The following is a 13,167-nucleotide window of genomic DNA, read 5'->3' as shown; positions in this document are numbered from 1 at the left end:
AGTGCCTGGTAACTTGGAACTGTGCTAAAAATTTGAGTTACTCTTGTATGGCAAACACCTGGCCTCTAATTAATAAATTTATCAGCTGGCGTGATGGCTCATGCCTGTAATCCCAGCATTGGGGTGGCTGTGAGCGTGCATGCCACTGCACTCCAGTCTGGGCGAAGGAGTGAGGCTCCAACTCAAAACAAACAAACAAAAAAAGTGAGAACTTAAATTCCATGACCTCTTTTTCTGTCTGTCTTTGGATCTGCTGGTGCCAAATCCACCAACCAAACTTAACTGAAAACCAGAGGGAAAAGGAGTAGGGCAGAGAAGAGCCAAGAGTGTTTACTCTATTATTTAGTACAATGAACAAGCTTGATTTAATAGGTGTGGGTGGCTTGACTTAATAGGTGTGCAGAGAGAGAGAAAGAGAGAGAAAATCTGTTCCCAACTGATAGAGTATGCATTCTTTCTGAACTTGCTTGCAATGGAATATTTATAAAAGTTTACCATCTGTTAGGTCACAAGATAATCAAATGCTAACGATTGATATTACATAGAACATAAAGTAATTCAATTAGAAGTCAGCCCTAAAAGAGATTTACGTATACTCATATGAAAGATCTTCAAGATATATTTCCTAAGTGAAAAGAACAAAGTGTGGGATGTTATCTATATTACACAAATATTTGCATAAAAATCATCTATCTCTATTTAAAAATCTGGAGAAAATATCTGAATACCCAAGAAACTATCAAGAGTGGTTCCCCTGGGGTGGAAGGATGGTTTATCTTTTTTTCTTCTTTGGTATTCTGAATCTTTTATACTATTTGTACCATTACTAAAAATAAAAATAAACCCTAATTTTTATTATTTTATTTTTTATTTTTTTATTAATCAATATTTTTATTATGGTTTTGTGGGGTACAGTTAAGGTAAAACCCTAATTTTTAAAAATGCTAAATAGAATTGAAATATACTATCCTCAATTTTTTTAGTCCATTTTCAAGCTAGACTCTCTAGCTAATTTTTGTAGCATGTATGATTTTAACCAAGATTGAAATTGCTGCTATGACTTACCCAGTGCTATGCCAAATTTCCACTTGCCCTCCCCACTGATGTATTTCCCAAGTAGAAAACATAAGTCTAATGTGTCTCTTTCCATTGACCCTTAAGTTGAAGTGATTTCTGAAAAAATAAAAGCTGGACTCTTGAACACAAACAACATTCCTGAGACCTCTGATCATACATGCTGTACTGTTTGGGAGTTCCTGCTAGGGATGGCAGTCATCTATATAGAGGGGAATTAAACAGAAACAATACAGAGAGAAAATAAAATCATCAGAATAAGAAACTAAATATTAACACCATCCACTATAATGAATGTCAAGAATGAAACATCTAAATTACCTTATACATCTTTAAGCTGAATACTCCCAGTCAGTAACAATTCTCTGATTATGCTGCCACACCTGACAGATAGTCATTAACTTGGAACCTGAAATGTCAATAGCAAAGTAATATCTCATCTGACATTTCAAGTGCTAATAGGGACATATGAACAGAAAACCCTGAAGCAAACAACAATTTTCTTTAACAGACTTCCTTATGCAAGGCAAAACCTACACTGACAATCAGTGTCTTCATAATTCAAACACTGATTCAGATACACAAGTCAAGGAGAATTGACATGACTGAATGAATGGAGCTACCACACAATTCCTTGATATATTTGTTTCCAAATCTATAAAATGACAATGAGTGTTCCTGATCTGCTCACATAACAGAGGTGTTATGAAGGGATGTGTCCTGGTCATTTGTATACGCCAACTAATAGGAATCATTCTTGAAAACATTCTAGCTTCCATAACCAAGCAAGCAGCAATTCTTGTCAATTCTACCTCCTGCGTTATCTCTGGAACTTGTCTATTATGCCCCAAGTCTCGAGTCCCAAATGTCACACAGACCACCATCTCTTTCAGAGGGACCCCTGCAATAGCCTCCTGCAGGGCTTCTTCCCTTTTTAGTCCACACTCTATAGAGCAGAGCGTTTTTTAAAAACATAAATAAAATTATCACAGCCAGTAACTCCCTTACTCTCCTGGCTCCAGCCACAATGGCCTTTCAATTTCTTGACCTTGACACACTTTTTCCTATTTCTGGGTTTTCCCATAAGCCATTTCCTCTACTCAGAATGCTCTCTTCTCCCAATCCTCATACTTAGCTAATTATTGCTTACCCTTCAGATTTCAACCTCTATGTCACTTCCTCACAGCCACCTCCCAGGGGTGTGACCTGGTCAGTTCTGCTATTAAAAACTCTCTTTGGATCTTATAATTCCTTTGTAGAAATTTTCATACTTACCACAGAATTCTCCCATAACAGAAGCTCCATGTTGGAGCTTATCATTAGCTACCTAGACCCTCACACAACACTTTGCACACAGTTGACAGTCTATAAGTAGTTACAGAATTATGGAAGAATAAATGTGTATTTACTGCCAGTTTGAACAGTAACCAAGTTTACCTCCCCATCAACTTTAACCACTGGTGAGTGGCACCTCTGGCTTCACCCAATGCTGGTTTGATCTCTTTGAGATCCCAGCACATCTCCAGTAAATCTGAGGCAACATAAATTATAAATCCTTGTAGAAAAAGTCTAATTTTTTTTGCTACTCTTCTGTTGTCTTTGATTATATAAGTGTGCTAAGAAAATCTGGCAAAATTCAAAAACAAAAAAGGAGGGGAAAAAAAATCTCCCATAACTTCAACATCCAGGCATGTGAACATGTGGGCATGTGAACAGCTCTTGAAAAATCTGTTTGTGCAGAGAGGCAACTCATTTTTTTTTTCTTATTTTTTTCTGATTCGATATCTCACTCTGTCATCCAGGCTGGAATGCAGTGGCACAATCATAACAATTGCAGCTCACAGCAACCTTGACCCCTTAAGTTCAGGCGATCCTTCCACCTCAGCATTCTGAGTAGCTGGGACTGCAAGCACATGCCACCATGCCTGGCTAGTGGTTAAAAATTTTTTATAGAGAAAAGGTTTCAGTATGCTGCACAGGGTGATCTCTGACTCCTGGTCTCAAGCAATCTGCCCACCTCAGCCCCCCAAAAGGTTAAAAATACAGGTGTGAGCCACCACGCCCATCCCTCATTTTTTGTTTCTAAGACTAGCTCTCTGCCTGAAAGAACTACTTTCATACCCATTCTCCTCTGGAGTTTTTAAACATGATAACCTTATGACATCTTTTTATTTGGCAGGTAAATTACTTCTCTCTTGAAAGCAAGCAATTTAAGGAAGCTGAAGTTAAAAGAATGTTCCACTTGTACTACACATTTCAGAAAATAATAATGAAGACATGGTATTATTTGTCAATACATCATAATGAAACACTACCTCCAGGAGAATATCTGAAGATAAAATGAATGCATGTTGTAGCATCTGACTAGCACAGAAATATAAATAGCATAACAAGGGAAAATAAAGAAAGATTGATTCATCCAATAAACAGCATTATAGTGTTTGGAAATTAGCAGGAAAAGTTGCTCCTGACCTACTAACCGTATGTGAACAAGCAAAAGTCTGTCAGAAACTGGACCCATATTTGGAAGGGTATGGCTCCAATTCAAAGGAACTGGCTTGGACAAACACCAGGGGTTAAGGAGTGAGGAGTGTGGGCTCAAAATTTAAGATGTTCACTCTCAGTGCTGACCTTGCACAATCCTGAGAGTAAGGGGGCCTTCCTTAAATCTTGAGTCCTAGGCTGGCATCCCATTCACCTTGCCTTTGTCCTGTCAAGTGCTACATGGTAACAACAAACATGATAAATTTTCAAAGTAATACCAAATACTTAATTTTATTTAAATCTTAACAACAGCCCTAGAGAGTAGATATATAATTACCCTCATTTTACAGATGAGGAAACTGAGTCTCAAGGTTAAGAGATTTGCTATTATTCCACTGCAAGTTAGGTACCAAGACTTAAACATGGGCCTTGTGATTTCAGCGCTGGCATAATTCCAGTGTCTGCTGCTCCTATGCCACTCATAGACAGCTTCTCTCTGAATTCCACGGGGAAGCCTTCTAGCAGGTATCAAGGAAATTTTCAGTATATGGTCTTATGAACACAAACTGAAGATATTTTGGAAGTTACAGTAAACTCATTCTCCATCCAACTATTCATTCAATCTCTATTTAGAACCAGCACTAAGAGCTATATATTTCTACCAAAATTCCTTAATCCTTATTTTATAAGAACATACACTGGCATACCTTGTATGGCTTTTGAAAAAGACTTAATCACTTTCTTTAAACAGTCCACTCCATAGTATACAGACTTGTGATATTCTCTTCAGTAGGAGGGCCCAAGTAAAAACCAACCATAGAGCTATATATATTATTTTATTATTTTAAAGATGTGGGGGAGCTATATTTTTCTAAATAAAAATTTTTTTGAGAAAAATAAGCTCTAAATAAAAACATTGACTTAGAGACAATATGATTCAGTATTTTCTAACCCAGTGTTGTCACAAAAGGAAATATAGGATTCTGATTATATATCAATTATTTTTATTAAAGTTATGTTAATATATTTTTATCAAAATACTGATCTAAAAATTTTCTTTACCTAAAACTATTTCACACAAAATAATTTTAAAAATTGTTTTAATTCCTGGAGAGTGGAGTTGTTCTGTGAAAGAGAGTTCTTGAGTTTAAAAAAAAGGCGGGGGGAGTGGGTTGGTGGTTGGGAAAGTGTAGGTTCGACGCTTGCATTTTTCAGGTAAATAAATAGACCCAACTAGGAGAAGTAGCCTACTGAAGGTCACCCAGTTAGTGGCAGAGCCAGGACCTGTGTTGTTGCCTGATCCCCAGTCCAAGCTCTTTCTCTAAACACTGGTGCCTCCTGATAGCACATCAGGTGATCTCACTTTCATGCTAAAAACAAATCAGAAATATTGCACAACTCAATTTCCATTAAAAAAAAACTTCAGTTTAAGTTTTTCCCCTCCCCCAAATTAAAAGGACCACAACAATTTTTACCAAATTTCTGCACAATAGTTAGGTTTTCTATGCTACTTTGGGCAATTAAAAACAAAAACAAAAACTTTGTAGTCAAAAAATAAAGATCACAAAGAAGAATTACAAATTTTATCATATTAAGGTTGTTTTTCTTCCTGTTCCTAACAGAGAAAGAATCCTGAAATTCATCAAATATGGTCCATACTCATTTTTCCAGCTGGTGCTTCCTTGACTGGCATTTATTTATGTATAATGGGGATGGGAGAAAGAGCTATTTCCCTATGCAAGGGTCACAAGTAGCTCAGGGTCTGTAGTAAAGAAGGTGAGGAGTTAGTTCAGATGCTATGGGAGAACTAGAAAATGAGTGTGGGCACACAGACACTCATACACATGCATGTGTGTAGACTATCATTCAATCTCTACAAGGGCCTTAGGAGGTAAGCACTATTGTCATCTCTCCCCCTCTGCACACTTTTTTTTACTTGAAGAAATTGACTTGCCAAGTGACTGACCCAAATCACACAGCTAATGCATGACAGAACCAGGACTTGAACCGAGACTATCTGACTCCAAAAAAGCACAGGGAGGAAAATTTTCTCCCTTCTGTTTCTGGAGGTTGATTTGCTACCCCTCCCCATTAAAATTAAAGGAATAGAAATGGTCAAGTCTATATCAGGGACCAGTAAGCCTTAATGACTGAAGTTCTCTAGAAGTACTGTTTTTATGAAATCTCCAGAGGATAGATAATCACCATACTAAGGCAAAATTTGATTCAAGAGCAAGAAAAGTTTAGGAAGATAAAGAATAGGCATCAATAAGAGAGTACCCTTCAAAAGGTGAAAAGAGAATGATTCACTAGTAGGAATTATAGCTAAAAAATAAACTGTGACTAAACGTTGATAGTATCACTGCTGAGTCCTAACCTTTACAAAGTTGACTGAACCTACCTTTTGCTATTGATTTCAATGGCATGTGGGAGAAAGGTTAAAAAGCCAAGTCCACGAAAAAAAAAAGTAGCAGCAGCATATTAAAAGACAAGAATGACAATGTTTATAAATTGAAGTTTTTTGCATTGTTAACTCATAATAATGCTGCTTTTTAAAAAATTGAGGTAAAATTCACATAACACTAATTAACCTATTAAGCATTTAAAAATGTACAATTCAGTGGTATTTAATGTGTTCACTGTGTTATGCAACAATCATTTCTAACTAGTTGCAAGAAATTTTCATTACCCCACAAGTCAACCCTATACCCATAGTTATGCAACTTTGCAGAAATACTATTGGGAAGGCTGGCAAGATAGAAGAAAGTAAGACACAAAAGTTCCAGTGGTATGGCAACAAGTGAGAAGTAGCTAACTGATGGACTTAAAAGAAACAAATACTGTTAAAAAATCTTTTTACAAAATGCAATACTTTCATTATTATTATTATTTTGTCAGTGATGCATACCAGTAACTTTAATAAAAGTTTTGACAGTGGAAAAAGGTGTAAGAAATATATATAATAATAAAAACAACTGTAGCATTCACTTATTCATTGTAGGCATAAGTGGCTTAAAAACTGTTACTGGTCTTACTAAAATCTTATTTAACAAATATTTTGCTGAAACATTATAATGTATAATGTACTGTGCTGAGTGTTGATTATTGTAGTGGGGGAAGATGTGGAAGGTAGTAAAACTGAACACAATCTGGTTTTTGTAAGAAATACATATAATAATAAAAACAACTGTAGCACTCACTTATTCATTATAGGCATAAGTGGCTTAAAAACTGTTACTGGTCTGACTAAAATCTTATTTAACAAATATTTTGCTGAAACATTATAATGTATAAAGTACTGTGCTGAGTGTTGATTATTGTAGTGGGGGAAGAATTCAGACATCAAATGGTATAAGATAAGCAAAAGAAAAGGAACTAGGTAGAAAAGGGATAAGATAACAAATGAAGGTGACAAGAAGTATATTTGTTCTGTTTCAATCACGAAAAGTCTAGTGCTTGGACCAATGATGATTTTCTCTTTAATACTACAAAAGCAGAAAAGTGCCAGGTAAATGGCTGATATCAAGGAGGATGTTACATGGGCACATTAACTGAATCTTCACCCCTCAGAAGTAAATGAGGAACAAAGGGAGATAGCCAAGGTTTTGTGTGACTATAGGTTTTTATGGCATAGTGTATAGACCCTCTCATAAGGAAGTTCAGGCCAAATCCAAGACACATAGAGGAACATAAAAAGAGGGTGTTATGCAATTATAGTTTTCATGGCATCATTTGGCATAAAATGAGCATAAAACATATAAAGAACGAGCAAGATGGACTAGTATGAATGTCAAAAAATAAAAATGGAACAAAGAGGATTACAATAGCATTGAGAAGTTGCAACTATTGGAGACCACGCTTCAAATTTCACCTGTCTGAAGTGAAATACCAAACAATGCTAAAGAAAGGTATTTGTAAGGCCAGGCATGGTTGCTTATGCCTGCAATCCCTGCACTTTGGGAGGCCAAGGCAGGATAATTTCTTGAGCCTAGGAGTTAGTGACCAGCCTAGCCAACATAGTGAGACCTCATCTCTACAAAAATTCAAAAAATTAGCCAAGCAAGACGGTGCATGCCTATAGTCCCAGAAACTCAGGAGGCTAAGGCGGGAAGATCATCGCCTGAACTCAGGAGTTCAAGGTTGCGGTGAGCTGTTATCATGCCACTGCACTCCAGCCTGGGTGACAGAGTGAGGCCCAACTCAAAAAAAAAAAAAAAAGAAAAGAAAAGAAAGAAAGAAAGGTATTTGTAAATATAAAAGAGAGCATTGTTTCACAAAATAAGACAAAGAAGTTCACCAAAAGAATGTAAAGATTGAGGACCTAAAAAGTATGGTAGGAAATTATAAGCACTTTAAAAAGAGGAGTAACTTATCAAAGAACATATGACCAACTTGGATATTTTATTAAAATAATTTTTAAGAAGCTACAGGAAATAAAATAACTATAACTAGCTTATATTAGGGCTTCTGGGCAAGATGGTGATGGAACAGGTCAGACGGTGAGAGTCTCCACAAAAGCAAGTGTCCATAAAGACTTTCTGTGTGAGTTGGTGTGTGCCAGTGGGTGAGTCTGTCTGAGGGAAGACTTGGGGTCATGCACCCTGCTCTGGGGGGTGACTGCAGTCCACCACTGCCTGAGATTGGAGACCCAGGCATGCAAGATTATCAGCTGTTCTTGGGGCTCTCTTGAGAGGAGGCAGCAGAGGACAGCTGTCCCTCATCACCTGGCAACTGGCCCATGCCATCACCTGCAGCAGCAGACTGGGCACAAGCAGGAGGAAATGTGGAGAAGGCAGATTGTGGAAATCTGGAATAAAGCTCCAACGCCAATGACAAGATGCAATGGATGCCATCTTCTCAGTCCCAGGACCAGGCAGAGACTAGCATTGCCCTGCTCAGCTCCACCCAACCTCCATCTTGGAACCCAGAAGCTATCCTATCATTGGACTCAGAGAGATAGATGCCCCTCCCCCATGCTGGAACAGGCAGACAGGTCAGATCTGACTGGGAGACTTGACAGCAGTAGCGAGTAGGGTGAATCTAGATCTGATCCATCCTCCTCTCACAGTAGCCCATGGGGCATCTGACCCATGCTGAGAGCAACCCTATCAGCCTGAGCTGAGAGCAGAGGGGAGGGGCTGGAGACTAGAGCCACCCTCTAAGGCGGAGGTGGCAGCAGGAACCTGGAGTTACAGAAACCGTCACAGAGAGAGTTTTTTTTTATTCTTGTCTGTTTTTGTGGGATTTTTTTTCTTCTCTCTTTCTTTCTGTTTTTGTTTATGTTTTTGTACTTGCTTTGTTTCTGTTTTAATGGTTTTTTTAAAGATTTTGTTTGTGAATGGATATTTTTGAGGGAGAGTACGCCAATAGGGGGATCTTTGTTTATTTGTTTGTATGACTGTCTGTATGTTTTTGTCTTTTTTGTTTTTTCTCTCTTTGCTTGTTTCTCTGTTTATTTGTTAGTTGCTACCCCATCTGTTTTCTGTCTCCTTCTCTCTCTCCACATTCCTTTTGTCTTCCTCCTTCCTTTTCCATTCTTTTCCCTTATCTCATTTTACTTTTAGGGAGCTGATGGACACCCCCACTGTGTGGATAGACTGTAAGGCAGTGAGAAGCAGGTTCAGGGGATCCACACACCTGTCAGCAGATACTGGGATCTGCAGATAGCTTCTGAATCACAGCTCCCCCCTTAATTAAATCTCAAAACTGCAAAAAGCACAGGCCCACATTCCCAGTCCAGCTTCAGAATTGAACAAAACCAGAGGATTTACATAAGGAAGAGAAGGAGATTGAGCAAACAGAAATAAAAGCTACCCTCCCATCACTGAACAAGAAAATTAAAGAAGATGCAAAAAGGGGGAGGAAAACCTACCCAAATGAAGAAAAACCAAAGAAAGAACACGAATCTCATACAGATCCCTGGGAAGTCAGCCACTAAGAATACAGACTTCAGAACTCAAACAATGAAGAGTCCCCAGAAAGACTGGTCTTAAACCACAAGCCCAGATACCAAGATATTAATAGAGAGAATAAATAGAAATGAGGAGACACAAGAGGAAAGAATGAAGGAGTTGATAACTGAGATAAAAGCAATAAAGAATACAGTGAATGAATGAAATAAATAAACTAATAAACATGGAAAGCAGAATTAGCAAAGCAGAAGAAAGAATCTCAGAGCTTGAAGACCAAAATATGGAACTAACTCAAACTGTTAAAAACATAGAAAACAAGTTTTAAAGAATAGAACAAAACCTCCAAGAGGTGAGTGTTTATTTAAAGAGGCCAAACCTAAGATATATTGGAATACCTGAGCTGGATAGAGAGACACAGACTACCCTGGAACAAACATTCCATGAAATTATCCAAGAAAACTTCCCTCACCTCATCAGTGACATGACCATACAAACACAAGAGATTCAGAGAACCCCTGCAAGACAACAAATGAGAAGACCAACTCCTAGACACATAGTAATTTGCCTACACAAATTAGGTATAAAAGAAAAAATCCTAAAGGCAGCAAAAAAGAAAGGGCAGACTACCTACTAGGGAAGACCAATCAGATTAGCAACAGATTTATCTACAGAAACACTTTAGGCTAGGAGATCTTGGAGCTCTTCAAAGTTCTCAAAGATAAACAATGTCAACCAAGCATTACCTACCCAGCCAAGCTAAGTTTCATCAGTGATGGAGAATTAAACTTCTTCCCAGACAATTAATCCCTAAGAGTTTATGCTGCCTCCAGACCAGCTCTACAAGAAACACTTAAGAAAGTATTAAACACAGAAGGAAGGAAAAAAAGAACAATACCCTTTCCAAGAATGCAGAAAAAGACTGAAAACACACATGAATCAACCCAAAAATCAAAAGAGAGACAACAAACAAATAAACAGCAGCAACAACAACAAACTCTATAAGAACCTCATGACAGGGATAAACTCTCACATCTCAATAATTAGCCTGAACGTGAATGGACTAAATGCACCACTGAAAAGACATACAATGGCAAATTGGATAAAATATCATGAGGCAACAATATATTGTCTCCAAGAAATGCATCTCACCAGAAAGGACACTCGCTGACTCAAAGTAAGAGGATGGGAAACAAAATTTCAGGCAAACGGAACACAAAAGAAAGCAGGAGTCATGATCTTAATATCAGACAAAATACCCTCTAAACTATCAAAAATTTAAAAAGATATAGAAGGTCACTATATAATGATGAAAGTTTCAATTCATCAACAAGAAATATCCATCTTAAACATATATGCACCCAACATAGGAGCACCAGCTTTCATAAAGCAGCTTCTAGGTAAACTAAAAAAAGATATTGACTCAAATATCGTCATAACTGGGGACTTAAACATCCCACTAACAACCCTAGACAGATCATCAAGACAAAAAAATCAACAAGGAGATCTGGAACCTCAACATGACACTTGACCAAATGGACTTAATTGATACCTACAGAACACTTCACCCAACAATTACAGAATATACATTCCACTCATCACCACATGGAACTTACTTTAGGATCGACCACATTCTTAGCCATAAATCAAGCATAAACAAATTCCTTAAGATTGAAAGTCTGCCATGTACCTTCTCAGAGCACAGTGGAATAAAAATAAATATCAACACCAATAAAGTTCCCCCCAAACTTACAAAGACATGGACACTAAACAGCATGATGCTAAACAACACCTGGGTCAACATGGAAATCAAAACAGAGATTAAAAGATACCTGAAAATAAATGAAAATGAAGAATCATCTTACCAAAATCTCTGGGATACCACGAAATCAGTACTAAGAGGGGAATTAATATCTCTATGAACACACATGAAGAAAATGGAAAGATCACAAGTTAACAGCCTAACAAATCACCTAAGGAAGCTGAAAAAGCAAGACCACCAAAACCCTAACTTCAGCAGATCACCAGAATCCAGATCACCAAAATAAAAGCCCAAATTTGGGACGGAAATATAATACAAAAAAACACAATGAAACCAAAAGCTGGTTTTTGAAAGGATAAATAAGATTGATGGAGCCCTAACTAGACTGACTAAGAAAAAGAGAGAAAAAGCCTCCCCAAAACACAATCAGAAATGCAAAAGATGAAGTCACAACTGACCCTGAAGAAATACAAAAGATTATCAGAGATTACTATGTCACCTGTATGGAAACAAACTCGAAAACCTAAATGAAATGGAGGACTTTCTGACATCACACAACTACCCCAGGTTGAAACAAGAAGAAATTGAGACCCTAAATAGACTAATAATGTCCAGGAAATCAACTATGTCATAGGAAAACTACCTACAAAAAAAGCCCTGGACCAGATGGCTTTCCAGCTGAATTCTACAAAACATACAAGGAGGAGGTGATACCAATCCTACTGAAAGTATTCCAGGCAATTGAAAAAGATGGAACTCTCCCCAAATCATTTTATGAAGCTAACATCAAATTGATACCCAAACTAGGTAAAGATCCAACAAAGAAAGAGAACTACAGACCAATATCCTTGATGAACATAGATGCTAAAATTCTCAACAAGATTCTAGCAAACCAGATCTGAAAACACATCTCAAAAATCATCCGCCCTGACTGAAGTAGACTTCATCCCTGGGATGCAAGGCTGGTTCAACATCCACAAGACCATGAACATAATTAAATATATCAACAGATGCAAAGACAAAAATGACATGATTATATCATTAGACATGGAATAAGCTTTTGATAAAATTCAGCACCCCTTCTTGAAAAAAACCTTCAAGTATATCAGCATAGATGGAACTTACCTCAAAATAGTAAGAACCATCTATGAGAAACCTACAGCCAACATTCTGCAGTCAGAAATTGGAACCATTTCTCCTAATTCTGGAACAAGACAGGGATGCCTACTCTCACCCCTCTGGTTCAATATAATATTGGAAGTTATAGCAAGAGAAATCAGACAAGAGAAGAATCAGGGGTATCCAAATAAGAAAAGAGGAAGTTAAATCATCCCTCTTTGCAGACAACAAGATTCTATACCTTGAAAAACCAAGAGAATCTGTCAAAAACCTTCTTGCATTACAAGGGACTTTGGCAAAGTCTCAGGGTATAAAATAAATGTGCAAAATCAGTTGCATCCCTATACACCAACAATAAACAAACAGAAACCCAAATAAAAAGCATAATCCCATTCATAATAACCACACACAAAAAAGAAATATCTTGGCATCTTCCTAACCAGAGAAGTCAAAGAATTTTACAATGAAAACTACAAAACACTGCTAAAAAAAAATCAAAGATGACACAAACAAATGGAAAAATATTCCATGCTCATGGATTGGAAGAATCAACATTGTTAAGATATCCATCCTACCCAAGGCAATCCACAGATTTAACACAATACCCATTAAATTACCAGCAGCATTCCTCTCAGACCTGAAAACAACAATGTAGGAATTCGTTTGGAAACATAAACAACCACAAACAGCCAAAACAGTCCTCAGCAAAAACAACAACAACAACAACAACAACAACAACAACAAAAACAAAGTGGAAGGCATCACACTCCCAGACTTTAAGCTTTATTATAAAGCTACAATAATCAAAACAACCTACTA

This window comes from Carlito syrichta, unplaced genomic scaffold (assembly GCF_000164805.1).
Source record: "Carlito syrichta isolate Samal-C Ts95f unplaced genomic scaffold, Tarsius_syrichta-2.0.1 Scaffold315057, whole genome shotgun sequence".
NCBI classification, from domain to species: domain Eukaryota; kingdom Metazoa; phylum Chordata; class Mammalia; order Primates; family Tarsiidae; genus Carlito; species Carlito syrichta.
This window is presented reverse-complemented; position numbering follows the sequence as displayed.